The following is a 22,822-nucleotide window of genomic DNA, read 5'->3' as shown; positions in this document are numbered from 1 at the left end:
TGCTTTAATGTGAGATTAAACAGTTAATGAAAATGTAAAAAGGTAAAAATGGAAGAAATTTTAATAACCATGCTGCTTACCAAGACTTGAGAATATTGATTTATGCTAGTTGTGTTTAAAAACTGATTAACTATCCTTATAGCTCTTAATTTTATCACTACCTTTAAGACTAGAAAGATGTAGCCTTTATTTTAATAACTATAAATGCACATTTTTAAAAAAGCAGATATTTCCACAAGAGTGGAACTATCAAAAAGCTCTTAGAACTATCAAAGGTCTTAGATTTAAAATCGGTCATAATTTTCATCAGTGCTGGCAGAAGGCATAAGACTCCTGGGCCAAAGACAAAGGACAGTGTACTACCTATAGCAATAACAGAGCAGAGTATTGGCATTTTTCATGTAGGTTCCTGAGCCCCAGTTCCCCCAGGGCAATATGAACAGAGCCATATGGTACCTACACAGGCAGTGGGTTGCATTACAGGAAAGGAACCCTGAGCTCAGGGAACCTGAATCTTTTATGGTGGGCAGTGGGCCTACCTTCCCATTGTTCCCAGAGATATTATCTTTATTATCTCAACAGTAAGCACACTTGCCCTTTGGTAGGGACGAAAGCACTCTCTATCTTTCAAGGCTGTTTGCTATACGAATAGCCTTAAAAATAGCCCAGAACAAAAGGGCAGTTAGTGCCTTACTCTGCAAGATGTGCAGAAATTCGAGGGACCCATGGAGAATTGTCTCCCAACAAAGAATTGTAGTTACAAAAGGTAGCAGTCCTCTACCAATGCCCCCCAGAACTTCCTGCTCCCTAGAACCCCATCGTGCAATAGAAATATGATGTGAGCCACATGTAATTTTCTACTAGCTGCATTAAGAAAAAGCAAAAAGAAACTTATAAAATTAATTTTAATATTGTATGTGACCCAGTATATCCAAAATTTAATCATTTTAATAGTTAAGCAGTATAAAAACGTTTTAATGAGATATTTTAAAAAGCTTTTTTCTTTGAATTTTTTTATTTTCCTTTTTTTGCGGTACGCGGGCCTCTCACTGTTGTGGCCTCTCCCGTTGCGGAGCAACAGTCTCCGGATGCGCAGGCTCAGCGGCCATGGCTCACGGGCGCAGCCGTTCCGCGGCATGTGGGATCTTCCCAGACCGGGGCACGAACCCGTGTCCCCTGCATTGGCAGGCGGACTCTCAACCACTGTGCCAACCGGGAAGCCCTCTTTGAGTTTTATTGAAATGTAGTTGACATACATCACTGTATAAGATACACAGCCTGGGGACTTCCCTGGTGGCGCAGTGGTTAAAAATCCGCCTGCCAATGCAGGGGATACGGGTTCGAGCCCTGGTCCGGGAAGATCCCACACGCCGCAGGGCATCTAAAGCCTGTGCGCCACAACTACTGAGCCCGCGTCCCACAACTACTGAAGTCTGCGCGCCTAGAGCCCGTGCTCTGCAACAAGAGAAGCCACCGCAAGAAGAAGCCCGCGCACTGCAACGAAGAGTAGCCCCTACTCACTGCAACTAGAGAAAGCCCACGCGCAGCAATGATGACCCAACACAGCCAAAACTAAATAAATTAATTAAATAAATTTTAAAAAAAGATACACAGCCTGATGATTTTCCTTTACATACATCACAACGTGATTAATACATAGGTTTAGTGAACATCCATCATCTCATATGGATACAAAATTAAATTAAAAAATATATTTTCCTTGTGATGAGAACTCAGGATTTCCTTCCTTAACAGCGTTCATCTATGATGTGCAGCAGTGTTCATTATATCTATCATGTTGTGCATTGCTTCCTCAGGACTTATTTGTCTTGTAACTGGATTGTTCCTTTTGACCACCTTCATCCAATTCCCCCACCTCCGATAACCATAAATGTGAACTCTTTTTCTGTGATGTTTGTGTTTGTAACCACAAAAATGATGTCTTTTTCTATGAGATTTTTTGCTTCTTTGCTTTTGAACTGACATACCGCACTATGTTAGTTCTTAAAATACAGCAAAGTGCTATTTCTGTATATTTCAAAATGATCACCATGATAAGTCTGGTTACCATCTGTCAGAATACAAAGATAGTACATAACTATTGACTATGTTGACATTCCTCTGTGAGGCCATTGATCCTGGACTTCTGTTTGCTGAGAGAATTTTTATTACACATTTAACTTCATTACTAATGATTGGTCTGTTCAGATTGTCTTTCTTTCTGATTCAGTCTCAGCAGGTTGTATGTTTCTAGAAATTTGTCCGTTTCTCCTAGGTTGTCCAATTTGTTGGCATAACTGTTTGCTTTGTAATATATTTTGAAATCAGGAAGTGTGATGCCTAATGAGGTATTAAAATGATGGCTTTGTCTAATACATGTGCTACAGTAAAACAGGAATATCTTACACAATGCAGCCATCACAGCTAAATGGAGTCCTACCAGAAAAAATGTTTAATGTAAAGACATTTTACACTCCTTCAAGTTTTAAAATTTAATTTTAATTAATTAAAATAAAATAAAATTTTTTCCTTAGTTAGGCTAGCTACATTTCAGTTGCTCAATAGCCAGTGTGACTAGTGGCTTCCATACTGGACAGCATAGCCCTAGAGGTAACCATTTTCAACTTTTCACATATTTCTTTGAGTTTCTATTTCCATATCTTTAAATAGCTTGCTTATGCTGTTTCTTTATTTTTCAGTTGTAAAGTCTTCCTGTTGACTTTCTACTGTTAAAGAAGATTTAATTCTCTTTTATCTCCAAACCCTCTTGCTGTGTGTTCACTTCACAGCCCAGTTTCCCATCCTCCCAATCAGTGATTCTGAAAACTTGTTTTACACTCTTAAAAATTATTGAAGATCACAAAGAGCTTTTGTTTATGCGTGATATGTTTATCAGCATTTAGCCTGTTAGAAATTAAGACTGAGAAAAAATTAAATATTTATGTAAACAACAATGGTAGGTCCTTTGCATATTATCATAAGTAGTATTTTTTTAATGAAAACCCTTTCATAAAAATTTGTGAGAAGAGTAATAACATTTTATATTTTTGCAAATCTCTTTAATGTTTGCCTTAATAGAAAACAGCCTAATAGAAACGAGAAAATACTTGCCTCTGAACTCATTCTGAAGACAAATCACATACTATGTAGCCTCTGGAAAACTGCACTGTATACTTGTAGTAAGAATATGGGAGTAAAAAGGGTGAATGATATCCTAGTATTATTATGAAAATAGTTTCAAGATTCTCTGTATATTATAATTTTTTCAGACCATGACTCAGTGTTTATATTATTATGACCATGTATTAGCTGAGCTATAGTAGCGTAAGCTGAGTTAAGCAGCATACCATGGATTTTTTTTTAATTGCACTTTTATTTCTTAGAGATAATGCCTTCTTTTCATATATATATATTTTTTTACTACGTACATTTTACTTATTCAACTCTGAACTCTATGTTAGTTGTCAAAATCTCTTCAAAATACATTCTTTTACAGCAGGTATTTTCTCCCTTTTGTCTTAAATATCTTCTGTAGCCATTCGACATGGTTCAGTTAAGACTGGTTTTTTCCTAGGACCCCTGCATATCCTAGGATTGCTTTTCCTCAGAATCCTGGGAATTTCTGTTGCCTCTCTTTTATATTGGATCCCTGATTATTAGGTCCCCTGTCTTTTTCTTGATATGCAGTACAGTCGTCCCTCAGTATCAGCGGGTGGGTGTGGGTGTGGTGGGGATTGGTTCCAGACCCCCCGAGGGTACCAAAACCTGCCAGTGCTCCAGTCTCTTATATAAAATGATGTAGTATTTGCAGGTAACCTACACATATACTCCTGTATACTTTCAGTCATCTCTAGACTATTACCTGGTACAATGTAAACGCTATGTAAATAGTTGTAAGTACAATGTAAATAGTTGCTGGAGAATGGCAGATTCAAGTTTTGCTTTTGCATCTTTCTAGAATGTTTTTCCCCAATTTTTTTTTTTTAATGATACAGTGGACAACTCAGTCTACATTTCTTTTTACAGTAGTGCTAGTTTTTTTTTTTTTTAAGACCATTATTTATTTACTTATTGGCCGTGCCGTGTGTCTTGTGGGATCTTAGTTCCTTGACCAGGGATCAAACCCGTGCCCCCTGCAGTGGAAGTGCAGAGTCCTAACCACTGGATTGCCGGGGAATTCCCCCAAATATATATATATATTTTTAACATCTTTATTGGAGTATAATTGCTTTACAATGGTATGTTAGTTTCAGCTTCACAACAAAATGAATCAGTTATATATATACATATATTCCCATATCTCTTCCCGCTTGCGTCTCCCTCCCTCCCACCCTCCCTATCCCACCCCTCCAGGCGGTCACAAAGCACCGAGCTGATCTCCCTGTGCTATGCGGCTGCTTCCCACTAGCTATCTACCTTACGTTTGGTAGTGTATATATGTCCATGACTCTCTCGCCCTGTCACAGCTTACCCTTCCCCCTCCCCATAGCCTCAAGTCCATTCTCTAGTAAGTCTGTGTCTTTATTCCTGTTTCACCCCTAGGTTTTTCATGACATTTTTTTTTTCTTAAATTCCATATATATGTGTTAGCATACGGTATTTGTCTCTCTCTTTCTGACTTACTTCACTCTGTATGACAGACTCTTAGGTCTATCCACCTCATTACAAATAGCTCAATTTCGTCTCTTTTTATGGCTGAGTAATATTCCATTGTATATATGTGCCACATCTTCTTTATCCATTCATCCGATGATGGACACTTAGGTTGTTTCCACCTCTGGGCTATCGTAAATAGAGCTGCAATGAACATTTTGGTACATGACTCTTTTTGAATTATGGTTTTCTCAGGGTATATGCCCAGTAGTGGGATTGCTGGGTCATATGGTAGTTCTATTTGTAGCTTTTTAAGGAACCTCCATACTGTTCTCCACAGTGGCTGTATCAATTTACATTCCCACCAACAGTGTAAGAGGGTTCTCTTTTCTCCACACCCTCTCCAGCATTTATTGTTTCTAGATTTTTTGATGATGGCCATTCTGACTGGTGTGAGATGATATCTCATTGTAGTTTTGATTTGCATTTCTCTAATGATTAGTGATGTTGAGCATTCTTTCATGTGTTTGTTGGCACTCTGTATATCTTCTTTGGAGAAATGTCTATTTAGGTCTTCTGCCCATTTTTGGATTGGGTTGTTTGTTTTTTTGTTATTAAGCTGCATGAGCTAATTATAAATTTTGGAGATTAATCCTTTGTCAGTTGCTTCATTTGCAAATATTTTCTCCCATTCTGAGGGTTGTCTTTTGGTCTTGTTTATGGTTTCCTTTGCTGTGCAAAAGCTTTTAAGTTTCATTAGGTCCCATTTGTTTACTTTTGTTTTTATTTCCATTTCTCTAGGAGGTGGGTCAAAAAGGATCTTGCTGTGATTTATGTCATAGAGTGTTCTGCCTATGTTTTCCTCTAAGAGTTTGATAGTTTCTGGCCTTACATTTAGGTCTTTAATCCATTTTGAGCTTATTTTTGTGTATGGTGTTAGGGAGTGATCTAATCTCATACTTTTACATGTAGCTGTCCAGTTTTCCCAGCACCACTTATTGAATAGGCTGTCCTTTCTCCACTGTACATTTCTGCCTCCTTTGTCAAAGATAAGGTGACCATATGTGCGTGGGTTTATCTCTGGGCTTTCTATCCTGTTCCATTGATCTATATTTCTGTTTTTGTGCCAGTACCATACTGTCTTGATTACTGTAGCTTTGTAGTATAGTCTGAAGTCAGGAAGCCTGATTCCTCCAGCTCCATTTTTCGTTCTCAAGATTGCTTTGGCTATTCGGGGTCTTTTGTGTTTCCATACAAATTGTGAAATTTTTTGTTCTAGTTCTGTGAAAAATGCCAGTGGTAGTTTCATAGGGATTGCATTGAATCTGTAGATTGCTTTGGGTAGTAGAGTCATTTTCACAATGTTGATTCTTCCAATCCACAAACATGGTATATCTCTGCATCTACTTGTATCATCTTTAATTTCTTTCATCAGTGTCTTATAATTTTCTGCATACAGGTCTTTTGTCTCCTTAGGTAGGTTTATTCCTAGGTATTTTATTCTTTTTGTTGCAGTGGTAAATGGGAGTGTTTTCTTGATTTCACTTTCAGATTTTTCATCCTTAGTGTATAGGAATGCCAGAGATTTCTGTGCATTAATTTTGTATCCTGCTACTTTACCAAATTCATTGATTAGCTCTAGTAGTTTTCTGGTAGCATCTTTAGGATTCTCTATGTATAGTATCATGTCATCTGCAAACAGTGACAGCTTTACTTCTTCTTTTCCGATTTGGATTCCTTTTATTTCCTTTTCTTCTCTGATTGCTGTGGCTAAAACTTCCAAAACCATGTTGAATAAGAGTGGTGAGAGTGGGCAACCTTGTCTTGTTCCTGATCTTAGTGGAAATGCTTTCAGTTTTTCACCATTGAGGATGATGTTGGCTGTGGGTTTGTCATATATGGCCTTTATTATGTTGAGGAAAGTTCCCTCTATGCCTACTTTCTGCAGGGTTTTTATCATAAATTGGTGTTGAATTTTGTCAAAAGCTTTCTCCGCATCTATTGAGATGATCATATGGTTTTTCTTCTTCAATTTGTTAATATGGTGTATCACGTTGATTGATTTGCGTATCTTGAAGAATCCTTGCATTCCTGGAATAAACCCCACTTGATCATGGTGTATGATCCGTTTAATGTGCTGTTGGATTCTGTTTGCTAGTATTTTGTTGAGGATCTTTGCATCTATGTTCATCAGTGATATTGGCCTGTAGTTTTCTTTCTTTGTGACATCCTTGTCTGGTTTTGGTATCAGGGTGATGGTGGCCTCGTAGAATGAGTTGGGGAGTGTTCCTCCCTCTGCTATATTTTGGAAGAGTCTGAGAAGGATAGGTGATAGCTCTTCTCTAAATGTTTGATAGAATTCTCCTGTGAAGCCATCTGGTCCTGGGCTTTTGCTTGTGGGAAGATTTTTAATCACAGTTTCAATTTCAGTGCTTGTGATTGGTCTGTTCATATTTTCTATTTCTTCCTGATTCAGTCTTGGCAGGTTGTGCCTTTCTAAGAATTTGTCCATTTCTTCCAGGTTGTCCATTTTATTGGCATAGAGTTGCTTGTAGTAATCTCTCATGATCTTTTGTATTTCTGCAGTGTCAGTTGTTACTTCTCCTTTTTCATTTCTAATTCTATTGATTTGAGTCTTCTCTCTTTTTTTCTTGATGAGTCTGGCTAATGGTTTATCAATTTTGTTTATCCTTTCAAAGAACCAGCTTTTAGTTTTATTTATCTTTGCTATCATTTCCTTCATTTCTTTTTCATTTATTTCTGATCTGATATTTATGATTTCTTTCCTCCTGCTAACTTTGGGGTTTTTTTGTTATTCTTTCTCTAATTGCTTTAGGTGCAAGGTTAGGTTGTTTATTCGAGATGTTTCCTGTTTCTTAAGGTAAGATTGTATTGCTATAAACTTCCCTCTTAGAACTGCTTTTGCTGCATCCCATAGATTTTGAGTCGTCGTGTCTCCATTGTCATTTGTTTCTAGGTATTTTTTGATTTCCTCTTTGATTTCTTCAGTGATCACTTCGTTATTAAGTAGTGTATTGTTTAGCCTCCATGTGTTTGTATTTTTTACAGATCTTCTCCTGTAATTGATATCGAGTCTCATAGCGTTGTGGTCGGAAAAGATACTTGATACAATTTCAATTTTCTTAAATTTACCAAGGCTTGATTTGTGACCCAAGATATGATCTATCCTGGAGAATGTTCCATGAGCACTTGAGAAAAATGTGTATTCTGTTGTTTTTGGATGGAATGTCCTATAAATATCAATTAACTCCATCTCGTTTAATGTATCATTTAAAGCTTGTGTTTCCTTATTTATTTTCATTTTGGATGATCTGTCCATTGGTGAAAGTGGGGTGTTAAAGTCCCTTACTATGAATGTGTTACTGTCGATTTCCCCTTTTATGGTTGTCAGTATTTGCCTTATGTATTGAGGTGCACCTATGTTGGGTGCATAAATATTTACAATTGTTATATCTTCCTCTTGGATCGATCCCTTGATCATTATGTAGTGTCCTTCTTTGTCTCTTCTAATAGGCTTTGTTTTAAAGTCTATTTTGTCTGATATGAGAATTGCTACTCCAGCTTTCTTTTGGTTTCCATTTGCATGAAATACCTTTTTCCATCCCCTTACTTTCAGTCTGTATGTGTCTCTACGTCTGAAGTGGGTCTCTTGTAGACAGCAAATATATGGGTCTTGTTTTTGTATCCATTCAGCCAATCTGTGTCTTTTGGTGGGAGCATTTAGTCCATTTACATTTAAGGTAATTATCGATATGTGTGTTCCCATTCCCATTTTCTTAATTGTTTTGGGTTCGTTATTGTAGGTCTTTTCCTTCTTTTGTGTTTCTTGCCTAGAGAAGTTCCTTTAGCAGTTGTTGTAGAGCTGGTTTGGTGGTGCTGAACTCTCTCAGCTTTTGCTTGTCTGTAAAGGTTTTAATTTCTCTGTCGAATCTGAATGAGATCCTTGCTGGGTAGAGTAATCTTGGTTGCAGGTTTTTCTCCTTCAACACTTTCAATATGTCCTGCCACTCCCTTCTGGCTTGCAGAGTTTCTGCTGAAAGATCAGCTGTTAACCTTATGGGGATTCCCTTGTGTGTTATTTGTTGTTTTTCCCTTGCTGCTTTTAATATGTTTTCTTTGTATTTAATTTTTGACAGTTTGATTAATATGTGTGTTGGCGTATTTCTCCTTGGATTTATCCTGTCTCGGACTCTCTGTGCTTCCTGGACTTGATTAACTATTTCCTTTCCCATATTAGGGAAGTTTTCAACTATAATCTCTTCAAATATTTTTTCAGTCCCTTTCTTTTTCTCTTCTTCTTCTGGAACCCCTATAATTTGAATGTTGGTGCGTTTAATGTTGTCCCAGAGGTCTCTGAGACTGTCCTCAGTTCTTTTCATTCTTTTTTCTTTATTCTGCTCTGCAGTAGTTATTTCCACTATTTTATCTTCCAGGTCACTTATCCGTTCTTCTGCCTCAGTTATTCTGCTATTGATCCCATCTAGAGTACTTTTAATTTCATTTATTGTGTTATTCATCGTTGCTTGTTTCATCTTTAGTTTTTCTAGGTCCTTGTTAACTGATTCTTGCATTTTGTCCATTCTATTGTCCATTCTATCTCCAAGATTTCGGATCAACCTTACTATCATTATTCTGAATTCTTTTTCAGGTAGACTGCCTATTTCCTCTTCATTTGTTAGGTCTGGTGGGTTTTTATCTTGCTCCTTCATCTGCTGTGTGTTTTTCTGTCTTTTCATTTTGCTTATCTTACTGTGTTTGGGGTCTCCTTTTTTGCAGGCTGAAGGTTCCTAGTTCCTGTTGTTTTTTGTGTCTGTCCCCAGTGGCTAAGGTTGGTTCAGTGGGTTGTGTAGGCTTCCTGGTGGAGGGTACTAGTGCCTGTGTTCTGGTGGATGAGGCTGGATCTTGTCTTTCTGGTGGGCAGGTCCACGTCTGGTGGTGTGTTTTGGGGTGTCTGTAGACTTATTATGATTTTGGGCAGCCTCTCTGCTAATGGGTGGGGTTGTGTTCCTGTCTTGCTAGTTGTTTGGCATAGGATGTCCAGCACTGTAGCTTGCTGGTCGAAGCTGGGTGCTGGCGTTGAGATGGAGATCTCTCGGAGATTTTTGCTGTTTGATATTATGTGCAGCTGGGAGGCCTCTTGTGGACCAGTGTCCTGAAGTTGGCTCTCCCACCTCAGAGGCACAGCATTGACTCCTGGCTGCAGCACCAAGAGCCTTTCATCCACAGGGCTCCTTAATTTGGGATGATTGGTTGTCTATTCATGTATTCCACAGATGCAGGGTATATCAAGTTGATTGTGGAGCTTTAATCCGCTGCTTCTGAGGCTGTTGGGAGAGATTTCCCTTTCTCTTCTTTGTTCTCACAGTTCCCAGGGGCTCAGCTTTGGATTTGGCCCCGCCTGTGCGTGTAGGTCGCCGGAGGGCGTCTGTTCTTTGCTCAGACAGGACGGGGTTAAAGGAGCCGCTGATTCGGAGGCTCTGGCTCACTCAGGCCGGGGGGGGAGGGAGGGTCACGGAGTGTGGGGCGGGCCTGCGGCGGCAGAGGCCGGCATGACGTTGCAGCCTGAGGCGCGCTGTCCGTTCTCCCGGGGGAGTTGTCCCTGGATCCCGGGACCCTGGCAGTGGCCGGCTGCACAGGCTCTCCGGAAGGGCGTGTGGCTAGTGACCTGTGTTCGCACACAGGCCTCCTGGTGGCGGCAGCAGCGGCCTTAGCGTCTCATGTCTGTCTCTGGGCTCCGCACTTTTAGCCGCGGCTTGTGCCCGTCCCTGGAGCTCTCTCAAGCAGCGTTCTTAATCCCCTCTCCTCGTGCACCAGGAAACATAGAGGGACGTAAAAGTCTCTTGCCTCTTCGGCAGGTCCAGACTTTTCCCCGGACTCTCTCCAGGCTAGCCGCGGTGCACTAACGCCCTGCAGGCTGTGTTCACGCCGCCAACCTCAGTCCTCTCCCGGTGCTCCAACAAAAGCCGGAGCCTCAGCTCCCAGCCCCCTCCCGCCCGGGCGGGCGAGCAGACAAGCCTCTCGGCTGGTGAGTGCCGGTCGGCCCGATCCTCTGCGCTGGAATCTGCCCGCTTTGCCCTCCGCACCCCTGTTGCTGTGCTCTCCTCCGCGGCTCCCAAGCTCCCCCACTCCGCCTCCCGAAGTCTCCACCCGCGAAGGGGCTTCCTAGTGTGTGGACACTTTTCCTCCTTCACAGCTCTCTCCCGCTGGTGCAGGACCCGTCCCTATCCTTTTGTCTCTGTTTAGTTTTTTCTTTTGCCCTAACCAGGTACGTGGGGGGTTCCTTGCCTTTTGGGAGGTCTGAGGTCTTCTGCCAGCGTTCAGTAGGTGCTCCGTAGGAGTTGTTCCACGTGTAGATGTATTTCTGGTGTATCTGTGGGGAGGAAGGTGATCTCCGCGTCTTACTCTTCCCCTCCCAAATATTTTTGATTTGAGGTTACTTGAATTCAAAGATATAGAACCCACAGATACAGAGCCCATGGATATGGAGGGCCAACTGTATAGTATAAACTTGGGGGCTAGATTGTGTAGGTTTGAATCTTAGCTCTCTCACTTACTAGGTTTGTGACTGATACTGTGATTTATAATAACTATGTAAGTCTGTCTGGTCTAATGTGTCATTTAAAGCTTGTGTTTCCTTATTAATTTTCTGTCTGGATGATCTGTCCATTGCTGTAATTGGGGTGTTAAAGTCCCCTACAATTATTGTGTTACTGTTGATTTCTCCTTTTATGGCTGTTAGCACTTGCCTTATGTATTGAGGTGCTCCTACGCTGGGTGCATAAATATTTATAATTGTTATATCTTCTTCTTGAATTGATCCCTTGATCATTATGTAGTGCATGGAATATCTTTTTACACCTCCTCACTTTCAGTCTGTATGTATCCTTAGGTCTGACGTGGGTCTCTTGTAGACAGCATATATAGGGGTCTTGTTATTGTATCCATTCAGCCAGTCTGTGTCTTTTGGTTGGAGCATTTAATCCATTTGCATTTAAGGTAATTATTGATATGTATGTACCTATTACCATTTTCTTAGTTGTTTTGGGTTTGTTTTTGTAGGTCTTTTCTTCTCTTGTGTTTCCCTCCTACAGAAGTTTCTTTGGCATTTGTTGGTGGTGCTGAATTCTCTTAGCTTTTGCTTGTCTGTAAAGGTTTTAATTTCTCTGTTGAATCTGAATGAGATCCTTGCTGGGTAGAGTAATCTTTGTTGTAGGTTTTTCCCTTTCATCACTTTAAATATATCCTGCTACTCTCTTCTGGCCTGCAGAGTTTCTACTGAAAAATCAGCTGATAACCTTATGGGGTTTCCCTTGTATGTTATTTGTTGCTTTTCCCTTGATGCTTTTAATACTTTTTCTTTGAGTTTAATTTTTGTTAGTTTGATTAATATGTCTCAGCGTGTTTCTCCTTGGGTTTATCCTGTGTGGGACTCTCTGTGCTTCCTGGACTTGGGTGGCTATTTCCTTTTCCATGTTAAGGAAGTTTTCAACTCTAATCTCTTCAAATATTTTCTCAGACCCTTTCTCTTTCTCTTCTTTTTCTGGGACCCCTATAATTTGAATGTTGGGTGTTTAATGTTGTCCCAGAGGTCTCTGAGATTTTCCTCAGTTCTTTTCATTCATTTTTCTGTATTCTGCTCCTTGGAAGTTATTTCCACCATTCTGTCTTCCAGTTCACTTATTCATTCTGCCTCAATTATTCTGCTGTTGATTCCTTCTAGTGTATTTTTCATTTCATTTACTGTGTTGTTCATCACTGTTTGTTCTTTAGTTCTTCTAGGTCCTTATTAAACATTTCTTGCATTTTCTCGATCTGTGCCTCCATTCGATTTCCTAGATTTTTGGATCATCTTTACTGTCATTACTCTGAATTATTTTTCAGGTAGACTGCCTATGTCCTCTTCATTTATTTTTCTTGTAGGTTTTTACCTTGCTCCTTTGTGTGTAACGTATTTCTCTGCCATCTCATTTTTGTTGATGGGTTGGGCTGTGTTCCTCTCTTGCTGGTTGTTTGGCCTGAGGTGTCCAGCGCTGGAGTTTGCAGTCAGTTGGGTGGAGCCATGTCTTGGTGCCGAGATGGGAACCTCTGGGAGGGCCGACACTGATTAATATTCCCTAGGGCTTGAAGTTCTCTGTTAGTCCAGTGGCTTGGACTTGGCATTCCCACCACAGGGACTCAGGCCTGACCCATGGCCTGGGAACCAAGACCCCACAAGCCGTGCAGCGTGGCAAAAAAGAAAAAAGAGATACCCCCCCCCCCAAAACAGACAACAAATGAAAAAGATCAGAAGAATAACAAAGATTAAAAAACAGAATAAAATTAGAAAAATAAAAAATATTAGAAAAAATAAAAATTAAACAACAACAAAACAAAGCACAAGAGCAAAAAAAAAAGAAAGAATTAAAATAAATAAATAAATAAATAAAAACTCACTGGTGGCTCTGCTGTCAGTGTCCTTGCCCTCACGTGAGCCACATCCAACCCCCGCCTCCCCAGGAGGGCCTCCAAGACCTCTAGGTAGGTCTCTGGATCCACTGTATCAGCCCCACCTCTGCATGTTTTCCTTTCACCAGCATCTGCTCCTGAAGCTGACCTGGAGTATATGAGCCCGTGTAGGCCAGTTGGGGTGCAGGCTTCCATGGGCATGTCCACAGGGGCTGACATAGCTGGAGGAGGCTTTGTGGCAGGGGGCGGGGGTGTGGTGTTCGGATCCACCAGGACCCACTCAGCCAGAAGAGGCTTTGGGGGTGCGACACAGCCGGAGGAGGCTCTGTCAGGGGTGCTGGTCCCCCAAAGGTCCCCTCCTGTCCCTGCCGATTCCCCCACCATGAGTGGGTCCCCCGAGTGTGGGAACCTCTCCTCCTCCCATCCAACCCCAGGTCACCGGCCCCATCCCGTCTCCACCCGTCCTCCCCCCTCTTCCCTCCCTTGTCCCACCTGGCTGTGCCGGGACCCCTCCTGTACCCCTGTGTCTGAGATCCTCCTCCAGTGTCCAGCAGGTGCTCCGATGCACCCCTGTCATACCTATGAGGAGACGTGAACTCCACGTCCTCTTACTCTGCCCTCTTGACTCTGCCCCTCTCCCTAAGAGCTCATTTTTATTCTCTGTTCCTTTTTCATAGTCTCTTGTTCTTGTTTCATGGCTGCACTAGTTTCTCTTATGCCTTTGCTGATAATAGCACTAGGATTTTGTTGTTGCAGTTTTCATCTCTTGATCTTAATTTCTCCATGTGACAGAATATTTAATGGATACAGATTCCTCCCATTGCAGTATCCCTGCCCCCTTGCAATTGATTTTGCTTGTCTTCCTATCCAGAAGTAGAAGCTTACTTCCTCTGCATCATGGCTGGCCTGGTGACTTTCTCTGACTAATAGAACGTGACAGAAGTTATGTTGTGTATGTTCTGGAGCTTAGCCCTTATGAGGCTTTGGAGCTGCTGTGTTCTCTTGGTATGCTGCCATGCAGCTGCCAAGTGAGGAATCTTGTCCAGACTAGCAGATGATGAGAGGCACCCCAGCTAGCGTCCAGTACCATGTGCAGATGTGAACGATCTGTATGGAACCCTCCAACCCAGACAGTCCTCCATATGCATGCAGCCGCCTAGGTGAGCCCAGGTAAAGCCAGAAGGACTGCCCAACCAATTCTAAAAGTAGTGAGAAACCATAAATTGTTGTTCTTCTCAGTCATTAGGAATTGTGGTTGATTATATGGAAATAGTTAACTGATACTCTCCTCTGTTTTTTCTGTTTCTTCTGATCTCTTTTGTGTCATGAGCTTTTCTTGGATATCGGGTAGTTTTCTCTTATCTGAGGCCGAGGCCTGGGGGATATATATGCCTGCCTGCCAGTGTTCTGGAAATGAGGACCTGTGACTTAATTCCCTTGTTTTCAGGTCGGTACTCCTGCCCTCAGCTGTGCCTTGTACCCTCCAGGTCAGATACCCTCTGTTTCACATTTTCCAGAGCTTTTCACTGAGGCCCGGAAGGGTATTTACTGGGTTATGAAGAATAGGGGTCTGGGAGTCTTAACAGCCTTTTAAGTAGATTTTCACTCAGTGGAGTTTAACTCCACTTCACACACCGCTTCCAGAGGAGTTGTGTTGCCAGTTCCGGAGCCTTCTGAGGAGGAGCAGATGGCTGATGGTGGGAGGTGCGGGGTAGGGGGAGCTGTGCTGTAAGTTGAGTTGCCTCTCAGCTTTCTCCTCTGCCTGCTTCAGGTTCAGCTTTCTGAGATCTCCAAGTCAGTTACCACTCAGTCCCTCTAGCTTTCAAAAGTTTGGTGCCATTTCCTCAGTTCTTTGAGGGGTTTAATCATTTACTATAATTTCATCTTTAAACAGCCTGTTCTTTTTGATAGACTCTCTAAAATAGGATAGCCCTTGCTGCAAGTGTAGAGAACTGGTGACAGAACCCTTCTCTGACATTCAAAAGGGAGAGAGGATAGATGTTCAATTTTTAGCAGAGGAACGTGGGCTTCACTTGAGAGAGACTTTCTTTCTTTCAACAAACATAACCAAGCAATTCTCTGTGCTGCATTCTGTGTCTGGCTCTAGGACATGGGGGTCTGAAGAAGTGAGACATGGGCCCTCATCTCCCTCCATCACACCATCTGGCTTTAGTTGGTGTAGAAAGCGCCCTTTCCCAAGGGAGCATAGGAAACATGGTCCAGTTTGGTTATAGAAAGTCCCCTGTTGCCTATGTTTCCTTGGCTGGAGCCCAGGGAAACTCTGGGATGGATTCTGGGAGACAACGACCTAAACTGTGGAGTTTGGTGCTGAGGTATGCGGACCCCAAGAGCTGTTCCTGGCCAGTCTGGAGAGGCAGGCATTGTGGAGTCTCAGGAGTTCGTTTTAACATGAGACCTCAGAGAAGCTAGGGAGTTCACTGCAGTGAGTCACAGACTCACTAGGCAGACTCACTAGGCAGCAGAGACCACCCTTCAGTCAGGGCACAGCTGTCAGGAGACAGAGACCGGGTACCCTTGGATGACGTGAGGCCATGGAGGTGCAGGTGGCAGAAAGAACCCTACCCTGGTTGGCAAGGCCTCTGCCTTGGGATCTTACCTGCTTCCCACTCCTTCCATTGGCCTGCTTCAGGGTGGCATTTGGGCACCGTGGCTTGAGTCACGATCCTCTGAGATACTTGCATGGCCTTGGCATCAATCATAATAGTATTTTCCTCCCGTCACAGCCTCTGGGCCACAGAACAGTAGTCCTTGTAGTCTGAAATTGAGCCCCGGAGGAGTATTCAGTGAAACTAAAGAGTGACTGAACTTAGACCATGCTTCCTGCTGCAGAAGGGCAATAGGTTGTGAACCCTGATTTATCGATCCAGCTATTTGTTTATACAGGCACACAGATGTGTGCACATACATGGTGTGTACACGTGTGTGTGTGTACTTTTCTTTTACAATTTTTATTTATTTAATTTATTATTTTTGGCTGCATTGGATCTTCGTTTTTGCACGTGGGCTTTCTCTAGTTGTGGCGAGTGGGGGCTGCTGCTCATTGCGGTGCATGGGCTTCCCACTGCGGTGGCTTCTCTCGTTGCAGAACACGGGCTCTAGGCACACAGGTTTCAGTAGTTGTGGCATGCGGGCTCAGTAGTTGTGGCTTGCGGACTCTAGAGCTCAGGCTCAGTAGTTGTGGCTTGCGGGCTCTAGAGCTCAGGCTCAGTAGTCGTGGCGCACAGGCTTAGTTGCTCCGTGGCATGTGGGATCTTCCCGGCCCAGGGCTCGAACCCGTGTCCCCTGCATTGGCAGGCGGATTCTTAACCACTGCACCACCAGGGAAGGCCGGTGTGTACTTTTTTAAGAAAGAATATTTCCAGTACTTAAAAAATGGTACAATAGGCAATAGGTAGAATTATTCTTATCTGTAGTAGTTTTATTTGGATTTAAACCAGAATTACTTTGGTGGAAATTGTTGAAGAAAAGAATTTACCTTTTTAACTTCTCCTTTCTTTTATTATAGTTGACAGTTATATCTGTCAGCTTTAACCTTAACAAAGGTTAACAAAGCTAACCAGTGCAGAGCCCTTCCTATCTCTCTCTCTTTTTTTTTAATTTATTTTTTTGGCTGCATTCAGTTTTTGTTGCTGTGCGTGGGCTTTCTCTAGTTGCAGTGAGCGGGGGCTACTCTTCATTGCGGTGCGTGGGCTTCTCATTGCGGTGGCTTCTCTTGTTTCAGAGCACGGGCTCTGGGCACAGGGGCTTCAGTAGTTGTGGCTCATGGGCTCTAGAGCTCAGGCTCAGTAGTTGTGGCGCGTGGGCTTAGTTGCTCTGCGGCATGTGGGATCTTCCCAGACCAGGGATTGAACCTGTGTCCCTTGCATTGGCAGGCGGATTCTTAACCACTGCACCAACAGGGAAGTCCCTTTTTTACTTTTTAAAATTTAATTTTTAATTGAAGTATAGTTGACGTGGTGTGATATAAGTTACAGGTATACAATATAGTGATTCACAGTTTTTAAAGGTTATGCTCCATTTATAGTTATTATAAAATATTGACTATATTCCTTGTGTTGTACAATGTATCCTTGTAGCTTACTTTTTACATAATAGTTTGTACCTCTTAATCCCTACCCCTATAATGCCTCTCCCCTCATCCCTCTCCCCACTGGTAACCACTAGTTTGTTGTCTATATCTGTGAGTTTGTTTCTTTTTTGTTATATTCACTAGTTTGTTGTATTTTTTGTTTATTTTTTAAATTACTTTTTATTGGAGTATAGTTGCTTTACAATGTTGTGTTAGTTTCTACTGTATAGCAAAGTGAATCAGCTATACGTATACATATATCCCCTCATTTTTGGATTTCCTTCCCATTTAGGTCACCATAGAGCATCGAGTAGAGTTCCCTGTGCTAATCAGTAGGTTCTCATTAGTTATTTATATTTTATACATAGTATCAATAGTGTATATATGTCAATTCCAATCTCCCAATTCCTCCCACCCCCTGTTGTATTTTTTAGATTCCACATGTAAGTGATATCATACAGTATTTGTCTTTCTTTGTCTGACTTATTTTACTTAGCATAATGCCCTCCAAGTCCATCCACGTTGTTGCTGATGGCAGGGTTTCATTCGTTTTTATGGCTGAGTAGTACACGCCCCCCGTCCCCAACATCTTCATCCATTCATCTGTTGATGGACACTATCTCTTTGTCTAGGAGTCTTAGGTGTAATTAGAGGCTGAACAAGGAAATCCTGATTGTTCTTAGAGGTGTGTACGTATGTATGTGAATAGTCATGTAAATATGGTAAATCCTTTTCCTTCCAAATTCTGAATATGTTATGTCATATTAATTTATAATAAAATATATATTATTCCCCCTCTCTCCCTCTTCCTGCTTTGCCTTTCTATTATTAAAAAAGAAATTAAGGAGAAGATAGCCTGAGCCACATGTAGCTCATTTCTTTAAACATTTTGTTTCATTTGCTTCTTTATATGGTGATAGTTTTCTAAATTAAACTAGTAAGTGTGTGACTGAGATGAATATCATCATTTTGGACTTGGTTCATTTTAAAATACAGAGGCAAAAAGAAACGAAATCAAGTTATTTGTAGTGAGGTGGATGGATCTAGAGTCTGTCATACAGAGTGAAGTAAGTCAGAATGAGAAAAACAAATACCATATGCTAATGTATATATATGGAATCTAAAAAAAAATGATTCTCATGAACCTAGGGGCAGGACAGGAATAAAGACGCAGACGTAGAGAATGGACTTGAAGGCACGGGGTCGGGCAGGGGTAGGCTAAGCTGGAACGAAGTGAGAGAGTGGCGTGGACATATATAGACTCCCAAATGTAAAAGAGATAGCTAGTCGGAAGCAGCCTCATAGCACGGGGAGATCAGCTCGGTGCTTTGTGACCACCTAGAGGGGTGGGATAGGGAGGGTGGGAGGGAGGCGCAAGAGGGAGGGGATATGGGGATATATGTATATGTATAGCTGATTCACTTTGTTATACAGCAGAAAGTAACACACCATTGTAAAGCAATTACACTCCAATAAAGATGTAAAAATAAATAAATAAAATACAGAGGCACGTGCTAGTCATATCTAGTAGATTTTAATTTTGAAATGCCGCTATAGCACTTATTTTTTTACGTTGTAAGGTCTTCTGATGTTTCTTACTTATTCCAAGCTGAAATCTAGATCTGATGATCAGTGGTTTTTGGACTTCTCTTATGTGCATCTCCTCATCTATTTATCACTGTGCAAACAAGCCTGCATTAGTTGTAGTCTTTACCTCTCCTGTAAGTTTTTGATCAGATCCTTACCATTGAGCTGTTGAATGCAAAGAGCACTTGGTGGAAGAATAAAATGAGAAAGAGGCCTTTTGCGTGGAACAGCAATGTAATTCTAAACACCCCCTATGGCCAGTTATGTGATGCTGGTCAAAGTGTACAACCCCTGTGTTTCAACACCCATCTCTGCCATTGCTCTGTGCTCCTAATATAGTGTTGTTGAATCTCGTGGAAAACAGTGTTTAAGTTATTAATACTGATGCTCTCCCAAGCTAAGCCACGGATTACACTGTGATTGATTTTGTCATCATCTCATGATTCTGATTTCTTTCAAGTCAATGATAATTATTTCCTCAACCCCCTTCATTTGCTTTTCTTCAATGTAGTTATTACAGATTCACCCCAAACTCTGCCAGTTGCTTACATTGGCTTTCAATATGCTGATTCCCATCAGTTATTCCTTCCATTTCATCTTCTTGAAGACATCTCTTCCAGGGCCTTCTGACCCACTTCCATCTTCTATATTTGTCTGTGGCCTATTACACACACAGCCTAGGGTGTTCCTTTACTGTCCTGCTGGTATTTCCTTTCCTTCCTTCTGGTATTGTGATACAGTTTCTGATTCTAATGTTTTCCTCTTTCTTGGTTTATACTTCAGTTTTGATGGAGCTCATCCTCCAGTAGCTTCCTGAAAAAGGATGCATAATGGTAAATATTTTGAAGGCTTGCCTTTCTTAATATGTAAAATGTTTTTATTTTACCCTTAATTTACTTAGTAGTTCATCTGGTTCTAAGAATTCTCATCTGGAATTCAGTTTCTTTTAGTACTTTGGAGGCATTGCTCCATTATCATCTGGCTTCTTTGGTTGGTTTTTATGAAGTATGAAGACATTTTGCTTCTGAATCTTTTTCGTGTGGATTATTACACCATCCGCCCCCCTCCCCCCTGAAACCTACATAACTCTTTTTACCTTTTTACCAGTGCTCTGACATTTCATGATTAGTACGTATGTCTTGGTGTGGGTTTGTTTTCACCCATCATGTTGGTATTCCAAGGGACTTTTCAATCTGGAAACCATCCCTTTGTTTTGAAATACAGTCTTGAATTATTTAATTGACTTAATTATTTACTTCCATTTTTTCTGTTTTCTCTTTTTGGAGGTACAATTCGGATGGTGGATCTCCTGGTCTGGTTCTCTAAAGTACTATATTTTTTTCTCTAATTTTCCATCAGGTAGTTTGCCTATTTGCTTAACCTCCCGAGAGTTTTTTTCAACTTTATTTTCCAATGCTTCTATTGAGTTTTTCAGTTTTTGCTGTCATGTTATTAAGTTTTAAGAGCTTTTTATTTGCCAGGTGTTCTGTTTATGTGGTTTCTTGTTTGTTCTAATCATTGTTGTGAGGCAAACCACCCCAAACATAGTGACATAAAACATTGCTGTTTTATTTTTTGCTCACACATTCTGTGGGTCAGGAATTCAGTTAAGACTTGACTGACTAGGGGCTGGAGTCATCTGTGGCTTCTTCACTCACGTGGCTGGCACCTGGGCTGGGATGAATTGAAGACTGGGTTCAGCTGGGACTGTTGACTTGGGTACCAATGTGTGGGCTCTCTGTGTGGCTTCTTGCAACATGAGAAGTGAACTTTCCCTCTGGCGGGGAGCTTCTGGAGAGCATATTTTCCAAGACAACCAGGTAGAAGCTACGTGGTTTTATATGACCTAATTTTGGTGGTCACGTAGTATCACTTCTGCCAAACCCCACACTGGTCAGGGTAAACATAAGGTTGTCCAAATTCAAGGGGAAGGGAGTTTTGACCACTTCTTGATTGAAGGGTGGGAAGATCACATTTCAGAAGAGCATATGGTATGGTAGTATTTTTTTGCCTGTTTTTAGATAATACAGTCTGTCTTGCATATTGATTAATTGTATACAATACCTTTTCTTACCTCTCTGAGGATATTATTAGTAGTTTTCTTTTCCCTGTGCAAGTCTGTCTCCTTGAACATTTGGGGGGCATTCCCAATGTAAGCAGCATGATTAAGTCTTTTTCACTTGTCCTGGTTGGATTCCGTAGACAATAAACTCCTGCATTGTCTTGGCTCCCAAAGTTCTGGGAGCTGACAGCTGGAAATAGGGAAGGAGATGAGATCTCGATATTTATTGTCCTTGGGTTCACTTAGTCTGACTGTCTCCTCTTTTAGGAAAGGCATCAGTGTTCCAGTGAAGGACCTTTTCCAGGGCGCTCACGATGACAGTTGCCAAGTCCTGTAGTAGGTCCTGGGTGAGGAAGCCTTGGTATGTATCTGGGACTTTTATTTTTCTTGCTATCTCAGAATTCATGAGCTTTGGTTATTTAGAATGGTTCTTATTGTTCAGTCATTGGCCTCATTGACTATTCCCACTCCACATCCTTCAAGAAATCTATGTGATTTGTGAAATCTGAAGGTGAAGGAACACTGGGCCCAGCGGTATGAACCTCTGCCATATTTTTGTTATTTGTTTTTCATTTTTATTTTTTAATTTTATTATTTATTTATTTTATACATTTATTTATTTTTGGCTGCATTGGGTCTTCATTGCTGGGCACGGGCTTGCTCTAGTTGCGGCGAGCGGGGGCTACTCTTCGTTGTGGGGTGCTGGCTTCTCATTGCCGTGGCTTCTCTTGTTGTGGAGCACAAGCTCTAGGCGCGTGGGCTTCAGTAACTGTGACACACAGGCTCAGTAGTTGTGGTGCACGGGCTTAGTTGCTCTGCCGTATGTGGGATCTTTCCGGACCAGGGCTCGAACCCATATCCCCTGAATTGGCAGGAGGATTTTTAACCACTGCACCACCAGGGAAGTCCCGTTATTTGTTCTTTAATATTTTCAATATTCTTCGTGTGTGCTTAAACTAAGTAATGTTTGATGACTGAAGTTCCCTTGAAATAATACAGTATGTGGACATTTATGCCTCCCTTTAAACTCTTCCACATAGAAATCCCTTTCTTAATGAAATCTTATTTTCCCTTCACCTCCTCCTAACTCTTAGCCAAGTTTTGTTTAAGGGAATGTTCTATATCTTGAAGTTAGGCTAGTTAAATACTTTGAATGATACATCATTGGAAGAAATGCATCTTCTCTATTCTCCATGGTGATAAATACACAAAAACATTATCAATAAAATAGACTTGTTTTCTCACACGCTTACCTACTTTACAGACACTTATCCATCGTGTTAAAACCTGAGACTCATGAGTTTACATTTTAAAAAGCATTTTCAAAGCATGATGGATGTCTAGGATGTGGATGAGAATGGTAAAGACAAGGCTTTTTTGAGGTGAGATCTAAGTTTCTGGCCAGTTTCTTGAGGTGAGATCCAAGTTTTTGGTCAGGAACTTGTATTTTCGGTATGAATTTTGGGGTGACTATGAACTCACATTCTTTAAAAAAAATCTGTTTAGGATAGTTCTTCTACTTCTTGTTTAAAAAACTCCACATGGGCTTCCCTGGTGGTGCAGTGGTTAAGAATCCTCCTGCCAAAGCAGGGCACACGGGCTCGAGCCCTGGTTCGGGAAGATCCCACATGCTACGGAGCAACTAAGCCTGTGCTCCACAACTACTGAGCCCGCAGGCCACAACTACTGAAGCCCACGTGCCTAGAGCCCATGCTCTGCAACAAGAGAAGCCACTTCAATGAGAAGCCCGTGCACCACAACGAAGAATAGCCCCCGCTCGCCGCAACTAGAGAAAAGCCCGTGTGCAGCAACAAAGACCCAATGCGGCCAAAAATAAAAATAAATAAAAGAAACAAAAAAAAATTCCACAGGTGCTAGTCTTTTGTTTTTTGGTTGAGCTGTAAGAGTTCTTTATATATTCTGGATATTTATCAAATAAATGATTTGAAAACATTTTCTTTTATCCTGTGGGTTGTGTTTTCACTTTTTTTTTTTTTTGCGGTACGCGGGCCTCTCACTGTTGT

The 22,822-nt window shown here is 41.5% G+C and overlaps 1 protein-coding gene across 4 annotated transcripts in view; it reads left to right on the top strand.

Moving 5' to 3' along the window:
* Positions 1-22,822, top strand: part of GCNT1 (glucosaminyl (N-acetyl) transferase 1) — a 199,892-nt gene that overhangs the window by 30,394 nt on the left and 146,676 nt on the right. Inside the window, exon 2 of one of the 4 annotated variants that reach the window (XM_027105661.1) lies at positions 21,066-21,159. The exons of the other annotated variants lie outside the window; for them this stretch is intronic. The gene's annotated coding sequence lies outside the window, so the exon portion shown is untranslated. The remainder of the gene's footprint in view (positions 1-21,065; positions 21,160-22,822) is intronic. 4 annotated transcript variants of the gene reach the window in all.

Source organism: Aethalodelphis obliquidens, unplaced genomic scaffold (genome assembly GCF_003676395.1).
Source record: "Aethalodelphis obliquidens isolate GAN/ISIS:26980383/991018 unplaced genomic scaffold, ASM367639v1 scaffold7, whole genome shotgun sequence".
NCBI lineage: Eukaryota > Metazoa > Chordata > Mammalia > Artiodactyla > Delphinidae > Aethalodelphis > Aethalodelphis obliquidens.
Note: the sequence above shows the minus strand (reverse complement) of the source record. Positions and strands in the feature narration are given on the sequence as shown.